The following is a 12,501-nucleotide window of genomic DNA, read 5'->3' as shown; positions in this document are numbered from 1 at the left end:
TCAGAAATCTATCGACTTCTGTTTTGAATATACCCAATGACTGAGCCTCCACCGCCCTCTGGGGTAGAGAATTCCAAAGAGTCACCACCCTGTGTGTGAAGAAATCTCTTCTTATCTCAGTCCTGAATGGCCTACCCTTTATCCTGAGGCTGTGGCCCCTGGTTCTAGACTCCCCAGCCAAGGGAAACATTCTCCCAGCATCCACCCTATCAAGCCCTGTAATAATTTTGTATGCTTCAATGAGATCCCCTCTATGAATTCAAGAGAATACAGGCCTAGTTTACTCAATCTCTTCTCATACGACAGTTCCGCCATCCCAGGAATCAATCTCGTGAACCTTCGTTGCACTCCCTCTATGGCAAGTATATCCTTTCTTACGTAAGGAGACCAAAATTGTACACAGTACATATAGAAACATAGAAGATAGGAGCAGGAGTAGGCCATTCGGCCCCTCAAGCCTGCTCCGCCATTTGATGAGATCATGGCTGATCATCCAAACTCAGTACCCTGTACCTGCCTTCTCTCCATATCCCTTGATACCTTAAGCTCTAAGAAATATATCTAACTCCTTCTTGAATATATTTAAAGACTTGGCCTCAACCGCCTTCTGTGGTAGAGAATTCCACAGGTTCACCACTCTCTGGGTGAAAAAATTCTTCCTCATCTCTGTCGTAAATGGCTTACCCCTTATCCTTAGACTATGACCCCTGGTTCTGGACTCTCCGACCATCGGGAACATTCCAACTGCATCTAGTTTGTCCAGACCTGTCAGAATTTTATACGTTTCGATGAGATCCCCTCTCATTCTTCTAAACTCCAGCGAGTATAAGCCCAATCAACCCAATCTCTCCTCATGCGTCATTCCTCCCATCCCAGGGATCAGCCTTGTGAATCTTCGCTGAACTCCTTCCATGGCAAGAACATCCTTCCTCAGATAAGGCGACCAAAACTGCACACAGTACTCAAGGTGTGGTCTCACCAAGGCCCTGTACAACTGCAGCAGGACATCCTTGCTCCTGTACGCAAACCCTTTCGCTATGAAGGTCAACCTACCATTTGCCTTCTTCACCGCCTGCTGCACCTGCATGCTTACCTTCAGCGACTGGTGCACAAGGACACCCAGGTCTCGTTGCACTTCCCCTTCTCCCAATCTATTGCCATTCAGATAATAGCCTGCCTTTCTGTTTTTGACACCAAAGTGGATAACCTCGCATTTATCCACGTTATATTGCATCTGCCACGCTTCTGCCCAATCAGCCAACCTGTCCAAATCATCCTGGAGTTTCTTGGTATCCTCCTCGCAGCACACACGCCCACCCAAGCTTTGTGTCATCTGCAAACTTGGAGATATTACATCTAGTTCCCTTATCTAGATCATTAATGTATATTGTGAATAGCTGGGGTCCAAGGACCGATCCCTGCGGTATCCCACTAGTCACTGCCTGCCACTCGGAAAAAGACCCGTTAATTCCTACTCTCTGCTTTCTGTCTGCCAACCAGTTCTCTATCCAAGTCAATACCTTGCCCCCAATCCCATGTGCCTTAACTTTACACGCTAATCTCTCATGCGGGACCTTATCGAAAGCCTTTTGAAAGTCCAAATACACCACATCTACTGGCTCTCCCTTATCTATTTTCCCAGTTACATCCTCAAAAAATTCCAGTACATTAGTCAAGCACGATTTACCTTTTGTAAATCCATGTTGACTTTGTCCGATCCTGTCACTGTTTTCCAAGTGTTCAGCTATTACATCCTTTATAATGGACTCTAGCATTTTCCCCACTACCGATGTCAGGCTTACCGGTCTGTAATTCCCCGCTTTCTCTCTACCACCCTTTTTGAATAGTGGGGTAACATTAGCTACCCTCCAATCCATGGGTACAGTTCCAGATTCCAGCGAATTTTGGAAGATGATCAGCAATGCATCTACTATTTCTAGGGCCACCTCCTTAAGTACCCTAGGATGTAGATTATCAGGCCCTGGGGATTTATCGGCCTTCAATCCCGTCAATTTCCCTAACACCATTTCCCTACAAATACTGATTTCTTTCAGTTCCTCCCTCTCATCAGACCCTATGTTCTCCAACATCTCTGGGAGGTTATTTGTGACCTCCTTTGTGAAGGCAGAACCAAAATATGCATTTAATTGGTCTGCCATTTCTTTGTTCCCCATTATAATTTCCCCTGCTTCTGACTGCAAGGGACCTACACTTGATTTCAGGTGTGGTCTCATTAAGGCCCTATATAATTGGAGTAAGACTTCTTTACTCCTGTACTCAAATCCTCTTGTAATGAAGGCCAGCATACCATTTGCCTTCCTAATGGCTTGCTGTACCTGCACATTCACTTTCAGTGACTCATGTACAAGGACACCAAGGTCCCTTTGAGCATCTGCATTCCCCAATCTTTCACCATTTAGGAAATACTCTGCCTTTCTGTTTTTTCTACCAAAGTGCATAACTTCACATTTATCCACATTATATTCCATCTGCCATGTTCTCACCCACTCACTGAGCCTGTCGAGATCTACTTGAATCCTCTTCGCAACTGACACTGCCACCTAGCTGTGTGTCATCAGCAAATTTGGAAATGTTACATTTTGTCCCCTCATCCAAATCATTGATATAGACTGTGAATAGCTGGGACCCAAGCACCGACCCTTGTGGTACCCCACTAGTCACAGCCTACCGTTCTGAAAAAGACCCGTTTATCCCTACTCTTTGTTTTCTGTCTGTTAACCAATTCTCAATCCATGCTAGTATATTACCCCCAATTCCATGTGCCCTAATTTTGTTCACCAACCTTTTGTGTGGGCCGAAGGCCTTCTGAAAATCCAGATACACCACATCTACCGGTTCCCCTTTGTCTACTCCACTAGTTACATCCTCAAAGAACTCCAATAGGTTTGTCAAACAGGATTTCCCTTTCATAAATCCATGTTGACTCTGCCCAATCTTACTATTAGTTTCTAAGTGCCCAGTTATTGCATCCTTTATAATAGATTCCAGCATTTTCCCAACTACTGATGTGAGGCTAACAGGTCTGTAGTTCCCCATTTTCTCTCTCCCTCCTTTCTTAAATAGCAGGGTTACATTTGCTATCCTCCAATCTGCAGGAACCGTTCCAGAATCTATAGAATTTTGGAAGATGACAACCTATGTGTTCACTATCCCAATGGCCACCTCTTTCAAAACCCTAGGATGTAGGTCATCTGGTCCTTGGGATTTATCGACTTTTAGTCCCATTAATTTTGCTAGTACTGTTTTTTTACAAATAATAATTTCTTTAAGTTCCTCATTCTTGCCACACCCTTGGTTTTCTCGTATTTCTGGAAGGTTTTTTAATGTCTTCCTCCGTGAAGATCGAAACAAAGTATTTATTTAATTTCTCTGCCATTTCCTCATTCCCCATTATAAATTTTCCTGTCTCTGACTGTAAAGGACCTACATTTACCTTCACCAGTCTTTTCCTTTTCACATACCCATAGAAGCTGTTACAATCCATTTTTATATTTTTCGCTAGTTTGCGCTCATATTCCATTTTCCCTTTCTTTATCAATTTCTTGGTTCTCCTTTGCTGATTTCTAAAAAAAAATCCCAATCCTCAGGCTGACTGCTTTTTCTGGCAACTTTATATGCTTCCTCCTTTGACTTAATACTAGCTTTAATTTCTTTTGTTAGCCATGGTTGGATCATTTTTCCTTTTGGGTTTTTATGCCCTAGAGGAATATATGTTGCAAATTATGCATTATTTCCTTGAATGTTAGCCATTGTATATCCACCTTCATACCTTTTAGTGTAGTCTCCCAATCTACCATGGCCAACTTGTCCCTCATACCCTTGTAGTTTCCTCTGTTTAGATTGAAGACCTTAGTTTCAGATTGAACTACATCACTCTCAAACTTAATATAAAATTCAACCATATTATGGTCACTTGTCCCTAAAGGCCCCTTTACCATAAGATTATTGATTAGCCCTTTCTCATTACACAGTACCAGATCCAGAATAGCCTGTTCCCTGGTTGGTTCCTCCACATACTGATCCAGGAAACCATCTCGCATGCATTCCAAGAATTTGTCCTCCACACAACAGGAACCTTACAACTCTCAACTCTGCGATCCCACTTCTGACACCACTGTAAGATTTGGATCACAGGTCACACACGCATTATCCAAAGGCTCTTAGGAGTTGTAATCTTGTTGTGTGAGGCCCCTTGGGGCGGAGCCTTCATAATATGATAGAATTCTTCATTAAGATGGAGAGAAGTATTTGACTCAGAGACGAAGGTCCTGAATTTAAATAAAGGAAACTACGATGGTATGAGGCGCGAGTTGGGTAGGATGGATTGGGGAATGTTACTTAAAGGGTTGACGGTGGACAGGCAATAGCAAACATTTAAAGATCGCATGGATGAACTACAGAATTTGTTCATCCCTGCTTGGCATAAAAATAAAACAAAAAAGGTGACTCAACCGTGGCTAACAAGGGAAATTAGGGATAGCATAAGATCCAAGGAGAGGGCATATAAATTGGCCAGAAAAAGCAGCAAATCTGAGGATTGGGAACAGTTTAGGATTCAGCAAAGGAGGACAAAGGGATTAATTAAGAGGGGGAAAATAGAGTATGAGAGTAAGCTTTCAGGGAACATAAAAACTGACTGTAAAAGCTTCTATAGATATGTGAAGAGAAAAAGATTGGTGAAGTCAAGCGTAGGTCCCTTGCAGTCAAAATTGGGGGGAATTTATAATGGGGAACAAAGAAATGGCAGACCAATTAAATACATACTTTGGTTCTGTCTTCACAAAGGAAGGCACAAATAACCTCCCAGAGATGTCGGGGAACATAGGGTTTAATGAGAGGGAGGAACTGAATGAAATCAGTATTTGTAGGGAAATGGTGTTAGGGAAATTGATGGCACTGAAGGCCGATAAATCCCCAGGGCCTGATGATCTACATCCTAGGGTACTTAAGGAAGTGGCCCTAGAAATAGTAGATGCATTGCTGGGCATCTTCCAAAACTCTATAGACTCTGGAACAGTTCCCATGGATTGGAGGGTAGCTAATGTTACCCCACTATTCAAAAAAGGTGGTAGCGAGAAAACGGGGAATTATAGACCGGTAAGCCTGACATCGGTAGTGGGGAAAATGCTAGAGTCCATTATAAAAGATGTAATAGCGGAGCACTTGGTAAACACTGACAGGATCGGACAAAGTCAACATGTATTTACAAAAGGTAAATCATGCTTGATTAATCTACTGGAATTTTTTGAGGATGTAACTGGTAGAATAGATAAGGGAGAACCAGTGGATGTGGTGTATTTGGACTTTCAGAAGACTTTCGATAAGATCCTGCATAAGAGATTAGTGTGTAATGCTAAAGCACAAGGGATTGGGGGCAAGGTACTGACTTGGATAGAGAACTGGTTGGCAGACAGAGGTAAAGAGTTGGAATAAACGGGTCTTTTTCCGAGTGGCAGGCAGTGGGGTACCGCAGGGATCGGTGCTAGGACCCCAGCTAGTCACAATATATATTAATGATCTAGACGAGGGAACTAGATGTAATATCTCCAAGTTTGCAGACGACACAAAGCTGGGTGGGCGTGTGTGCTGTGAGGAGGATGCCGAGAAACTCCAGCATCATTTGGACAGGTTGGGTGATTGGGCAGATGCAGTATAATGTGGATAAATGCGAGGTTATCCACTTTGGTGGCAAAAACAGGAAGGCAGATTATTATCTGAACGGCAATAGATTGGGAGAAGGGGAAGTGCAACGAGACCTGGGTGTCCTTGTGCATCAGTCACTGAAGGTAAGCATGCAGGTGCAGCAGGCGGTTAAGAAGGCAAATGGTATGTTGGCCTTTGTAGCGAGATGGTTCGAGTACAGGAGCAAGGATGTCTTGCTGCAGTTGTACAGGGCCTTGATGAGACCACACCTTGAGTATTGTGTGCAGTTTTGGTCGCCTTATCTGAGGAAGGATGTTCTTGCCATGGAGGGAGTGCAGCGAAGGTTCACCAGGCTGATACCTGGGATGGCAGGAATGACGTATGAGGAGAGATTGGGTCGATTGGGCTTATACTCGCTGGAGTTTAGAAGAATGAGAGGGGATCTCATTGAAACTTATAAAATTCTAACAGGACTAGACAGACTAGATGCAAGAAGGATGTTCCCGATAGCGGGGGAGTCCAAAACCTGGGGTCACAGTCTAAAGATAAGGGGTAAGCCATTTAGGACAGAGATGAGGAGGAATTCCTTCACCCAGAGAGTGGTGAACCTGTGGAATTCTCTATCACAGAAGGCAGTAGAGGCCAATTCATTAAATATGTTCAAGAAGGAGTTGGATATATTTCTTAAGGCTAAAGGGATCAAGGGATATGGGGAGAAGGCAGGGACAGGGTACTGAATTTGGATGATCAGCCATGGTCTCATTGAATGGCGGAGCAGGCTCGAGGGGCCAAATGGCCTACTCCTGCTTCTATCTTCTATGTTTCTATGTAAGGCATTGTATTAAGGAGCGGCAGTTTAAGTTAAGTACAACACACAATCAAGATAGACATATGACTGTGAGAAGCAGCTGGTATTGGTTTCGATCATACAGACGGCTGGCGTGCATGAATAGCTCTTCCCTTCCCTTCACCGTCTGTGCTAAAAGCTCTTTATATATCTCTTTTTTACTCTTTTTAGGGGTGGGCCGAGGGTAGATTATCAAGGATACAGTCAACAACCTTTCTAGCACATAAACTGCAGACAGCTGGTCTGGAAACAAGGTCACTGCCATAGTGTAGAATGTTATAACATCCGCAGGGAACCAAGAACATAAGCAAATTTTAAGTGTCTATCCAGTTATTCTAACATCAGTCTGCTGAGGCCCAAGCACTGATCCTTGCGGCATTCCACTAGTTACCGCCTGCCAACCCGAAAATGACCCATTTATTCCTGTTTTCTGTCCGTTAACCATTCCTCAATCCGTGCTAATATATTGGCCCCGAAGTTGCGGGCGGCGGCGTAACTAGGAAGTGTGCCGCTGACCTCCGAAAGAAATCAGCACATACCTGGTGCGAGGCCCCCTTCGAAAACTTGCATTGTTTCGCTGAGGAATTGAGTGCAGCGTAGTGGCCCACGGATCCCAGGGATGCACCGTGTGCGTAAGTGTACCCGGGATCAGGTGGGCCGAGGCGCCAATCAGGAAACAGAAATCTCTGACGCCCAACATCAGTCAAATTTTAAATTAAACGGTGTGAATATTGATGTGAATTGATGACTTATCACTGCCTCTGTCGATAATAATCATTATAACACTCAAGCTAAACTGCCATGGAATATTTTTGTAAAATAAACACTGATCCCTTTTCAAGGATCTGTCCAGTTTTACTTACATAGAGTGAAATGAATAAAAACAACAATTATTCAAAGTGAGGTATGGCAAAAAAATATTGGCAGCAAATTTTGTTTCGACAATATCCAATTACTTTATTGTGCAAAAAATCTGGTGGCTGAGAATAATTCATAATCAGAGTGATTGATGGCAGAGTGAGAACAATACAAAGTAATGGCAGTGTTTGTATGGCAATACAAAGATATGTTGAATATTAAAACAGTATGGCAACCAGCGTCCTCCCCTTTACGGTGTGCAAACAGGCTCCTGCGCCTGTTTGTCCCAGCTGTAAAATTTTCATGCGTAATTGGTGGGCAATTAGCCCAACTCTGTGCCAGCAATGAAGATTTCAGTCGCAGCGGATGATCTATCAAGTTGGAACTAAACAGATTGCAAGTTCAGGATTTAGAAATCCCGAACTTGTGGTCAATTTCAAAGGCGGTATGATGCTGTACTCAGAGTACGCTGTCATACCGACTGCAAATTCTGCCCCATTACCTCCAATGCCATGAGCCCTCATTTTGTGAAATAACCTCTTGTGTTGCATATTATCGAATATTATGCAGAATAACCTTCACGGAAAGCAATTGTTTTGGTCCCCTCACGTGGTCTGGAAAAGTTTCAAAAGATGACATTAGACTGACGCCTGGATTAAAAGTCCTTAGTTACCGTAATAGACTTGGAGAGCTGGGTTTTTTTATTCTAGAAAAGTGTAGATTTTGGAGAGATATTGGGCCAAAAATTCGGGTCGGGGGCTTCCCGCGCGTGCAAGCCCCCGATCTGCACTCACCCTGCGCGCTGACATCTGAAGCCCGGGCCTGCTTGCATTTTCTGTGACAGGCCCGGTTCAGATGTCAGCGCGCAGTGCTTACCTGATCCAGCGGCGTAGTTAATGCGATGTGCCGGCTGGGATCAGGTGAGCACTGTACAACCAATCAGGGGAGGGGAAGGTTCATTCATGAGTTTGAGAGTAAGAACTGTCAAACTCATGAAAACTACGGGGGCCCAAAACACTAAAAATTTAAAAAACATCCCAATCATTAAATTAAGTATAAATAAGTTTAAAAAAATAATTTAAACAATAATTTTTTTTTTTGAAAAAAATAAATTTTTTATAAAAGGGGTCTAAAACTAAACTTACCTTATTGTAGATTCTTTAAAATAATAAATCTGTGGAAAAAAAAATTCTAAATTACACTAAAACACCACTTACCTGTAAAAGTAAGTACTTACGTGTGCTTTTTACAAGCGTAAAGACCGGAGGCCTTTACACATGCGCAAATCCCCCAAAACAGAGGAAATCCAAGACGCACGCGCTGCCCCCTACAGCGCACGCGCTAGCCTCTTCACCTCTTGGGTTAGAGGAGAGGAAATGCCGGTTTTCAGCGCATGCGCTGTGCATACTGAAAACCGGCATTTCCTCCGGCCAGACGCATGAGTACCCCTTCCGTACTCACGCGTTTGGGGAGGAATTTCTGCCCCATTGAATGTGGTATTTAAGAAAAAACCAGACTGAAAGGATTACACTGTGTCCGTGTAGATAGAGTACTTGAATTAGATAGATTAGAGAGAACCCGTGGACATGTTTTGCAAGAATTGAGGTGCTTTATGCAGAGGGAAGTACTGCCCTGGCTGTCCTTTGCAGGTCCTAAAAATTACTCCAAAATTGAGAGAGAATTTTGGAAATTTATAGGGCAGCCTGGAGGGGAATTGTTTTAGACGTGGAACTTTTTTTTCAGATAACACCATTTTTTAAACTGAGTAACAACAACAACAATTTGTATTTATATAGCAGCTTTAACATAGTAAAATATCCCAAGGCACTTCACAGGAGTGTTATCAAACAAAATTTGACACCGATTCCACATAAGGAGATATTAGGGCAGAGGACCAAAAGCTGGGTCAAAGAGGTTGGTTTTAAGGAGCGTCTTAAAGAAGGAGAGAGAGGCGGAGAAGTTTAGCAAGGGAATTCCAGAGCTTGGGGCATAGGCAGTTGAAGGCACGACCGCCATTGATGGAGTGATTAAAATCGGTGATGCTCAAGAGGCTAGAAGTGAAGAGCACAGAGATCTCGAAGGCTTGTAGGGCTGGAGGAGGTTACAGAGTTAGGGAGGGGCGAAGCCCTAAAGGGATTTGAAGACAAGAATGACAGTTTTAAAATTGAGGCGTTGCTGGACTGGGAGCCAGTGTAGGTCAGCGAGCACAGGAATGATGGGATTAGGATATAGGCAGCAGAGTTTTGGATGAGCTCAAGTTTATGTAGGGTGGAAAATGGGAGAGTATTGGAATAGTCACGTCTAGAGGTAACAAAGGCATGGATGAGGTTTTCAGCAGCAGATGAGGTAAGGCAGGAATGGAGTCGGGCGATGTTACGGAGGTGGAAGTAGACGGTCTTGATGATGGAGTGGATATGTGGTTGGAAGCTCATTTCGGGGTCAAATGTGACACCAAGGTTGTGACTGGTCTGGTTCAGCCTGTCGTGTATTGATTGCGAGTTTGATACCAGTCAATACGGTAGTGTAATGTGCGAGTTTAACACCAGTTAATACGGTAATGTAATGTGCATTGCATTATGGGAATTACCCGGGAAAGCTGCAGTCAGCCATTTTACCAATAAAGTAAAAATCACAGTTAGAAGCCTGTCTGCCTGACTCTGATTTAATTCGACGTATCTACATGCTTGATTGAACGCATTAAAGCATAGATACAACATTGGCGACGAGGATAACGAAAGGAATCATTTTAAAAAGGTAGTTGCCAAGTTTTTGTTAGCTAGGATGGAGAAGACCGGCATTCAAAATTTTGCATGTTTCGCCGAGCCAGCCACGTTGGGTCCAAGATGGATGAGGTGGTTAACGTCTTTTGAGCTTTATGCCGACGGCAAAGGACTCATTATCGACGGTACTTCTACAGCTGCCACAAAGCAGAGGAGAAGAGCTCTACTTCTACACCTAGCAGGACCAGATGTCCAGGATATCTTTTCGACTCTACCGGACACAGGAGAACCAGCAGACTACATGGCGGCGGTTAGTGCTTTGAATCACTACTTCGTGCCCCAGGTCAACGCAGCATTTGCTAGACAGACTTTTCATAAGTTGTCCCAGAAGACAGGTGAGACTGTGTAACAATTTGCTAAAGACTGTGCTTTTGCGGGGGATGCGGATAATCAAATAAGAGACGCTATCCTGAGTAGGTGCACGTCAGCCTATATGCGGAGGAAATTGCTAGAGGAAGGGTATGGTCTAACGCTTGCCCGCATGTTACAATTGGCTTCACAATGTGAAAATGTCGAGGAGCAGATGTCAGCCATGTCATGTACAGAGAAGGCGGAGACAGTTCATCGTGTTACACAGAAAAGAGGGTATTATACGAAAAGCTCGACAGAGAAACCAAAAAAAATGGCGATAGGAACGAAAGGAAATGTTACAGACTACATGGGCAGAGATCCGAAATGCCCAGCACGCGGACAAATGTGTCATAAGTGCAAGGGAAAGGATCATTTCTCCAAAGTATGCCGCACAAAGGGTACAAAGAAACACAGTGTGAACAATGTAGAGGAACAAAATAACTGCATTTGCTGTTACTGGAAATAACGTGACAGAGAGAGTTACCTTTCGTGTGGGGGGAGTAAACCTGAGAATGTTAATTGACTCGGGTGCAACTAATAATGTGATAGATGAGAATACATGGGAAGGATTAAAGTCAGAACACATTAAGTGTCAGTCACATGTCCCTAAGACAGAGAGAAAGTTATTCTCTTATGCTTCTAGCCGACCACTGTCAGTTAAAGGTGTATTCACATGTGGGATTACAATAGGTAAGAGAACTGAGCAGGCGGAGTTCATTGTGGTTAAAGGCCATGGAGAGCCGTTGCTAGGAAGGGAGACAGCCATGAAACTGGGAGTTTTAAAAATAGGCGCAGATGTCACAGCTGTGGTAGATGTGTGGTGTATGTAACCGTTCCACCTTTAAGAGAACTATTTTAAGAGATGCACTACTTTATCTTGGCTGCTGTATACTGTAATACCGGTGGTGACCACACCGGTATATAAGTGCTGTGTAATGATTTATTGGGCAGTTCAGCCTGACCTTCGACTAGTAAAGACCTGTTGAATTTATTCTTGTGGTCTGTGTGCAGTGATTCTTATTAACAATAACTAGAACACACAGACTTAACAAGATGTAAGACAGCTACTAGAACAGCGGTATCCAGAGGTATTCCAGGGAGTAGGAAGGCTGAACACAAAACAGATCAGTTTGTATATCGACCCACAAGTGAAGCCTGTGGCCCAGCCACTCAGACGTATACCATTCAACTTAAGGGGGGCAGTAGAGGCCTGTGGTGATTATTCTTGTTTTATAAGAAGCATTGTAATTGGTTGCCTGTTTTCCTGCCTTGAGATATATGCTGTAAACTTATTGGTTAGTTGATTCCATGTGACCTGTGGTGGCCATCTTAAATTCAGTTTTCTACAGTTTGGTTGAGACTGGGTGCTCAACATGTACTTGCTGGTTTTTTAAGGTTAATAAAGCCTAGTTTTTGAAAGGCAATCTACTCTTTATTTCAATGCCAAAATAAAACAATTGAGGGACATGGACATTATCAAACCTGTAACTGGTCCCACCCCATGGGTAAATCCTGTGGTTATTGTACCAAAAGCGGATAAGGATGTAAGGTTATGTCTAGACATGAGACGAGCAAACCAGGCAATAGTGAGGGAACGATATCCAATCCCCACCGTTGATGAGATACTCCAAGGTATGAACGGCTCGACGGTGTTTAGTAAGCTAGACCTGAAATGGGGTTATCACCAGCTAGAACTGACCCCCGAGTCACGAGAAATCACAACGTTTGCAGTACATAACGGAATGTACAGGTACAAGAGGCTGATATTTGGTGTATCTTCAGCTAGTGAGCAATATCAGCACGAGATAGCTAATGCCTTAGCTGGAATAGAGGGTGTTGAAAACATCTCAGACGACATTATCGTGCATGCACATGACCAGGAAACGCACGACAGACGCCTGCACGCTGTCATGACCAGACTAACGGAAAGTGGACTGACGTTAAACTCAGAGAAGTGCCAATTCAACATGGACCGATTGATTTTCATGGGAATACTGTTGT

General features: G+C 43.6%; 1 protein-coding gene across 8 annotated transcripts in view; it reads left to right on the top strand.

Moving 5' to 3' along the window:
- Window positions 1–12,501, top strand: part of rusc2 (RUN and SH3 domain containing 2) — a 260,485-nt gene that overhangs the window by 25,508 nt on the left and 222,476 nt on the right. The window lies entirely within an intron of this gene.

This window comes from Somniosus microcephalus, chromosome 2, assembly GCF_052327205.1.
Source record: "Somniosus microcephalus isolate GS21.2 chromosome 2, FLI_Smic_1.0, whole genome shotgun sequence".
NCBI classification, from domain to species: domain Eukaryota; kingdom Metazoa; phylum Chordata; class Chondrichthyes; order Squaliformes; family Somniosidae; genus Somniosus; species Somniosus microcephalus.
The sequence above is the reverse complement of the archived record's forward strand: the minus strand, read 5'-3'. Positions and strand labels throughout refer to the sequence as shown.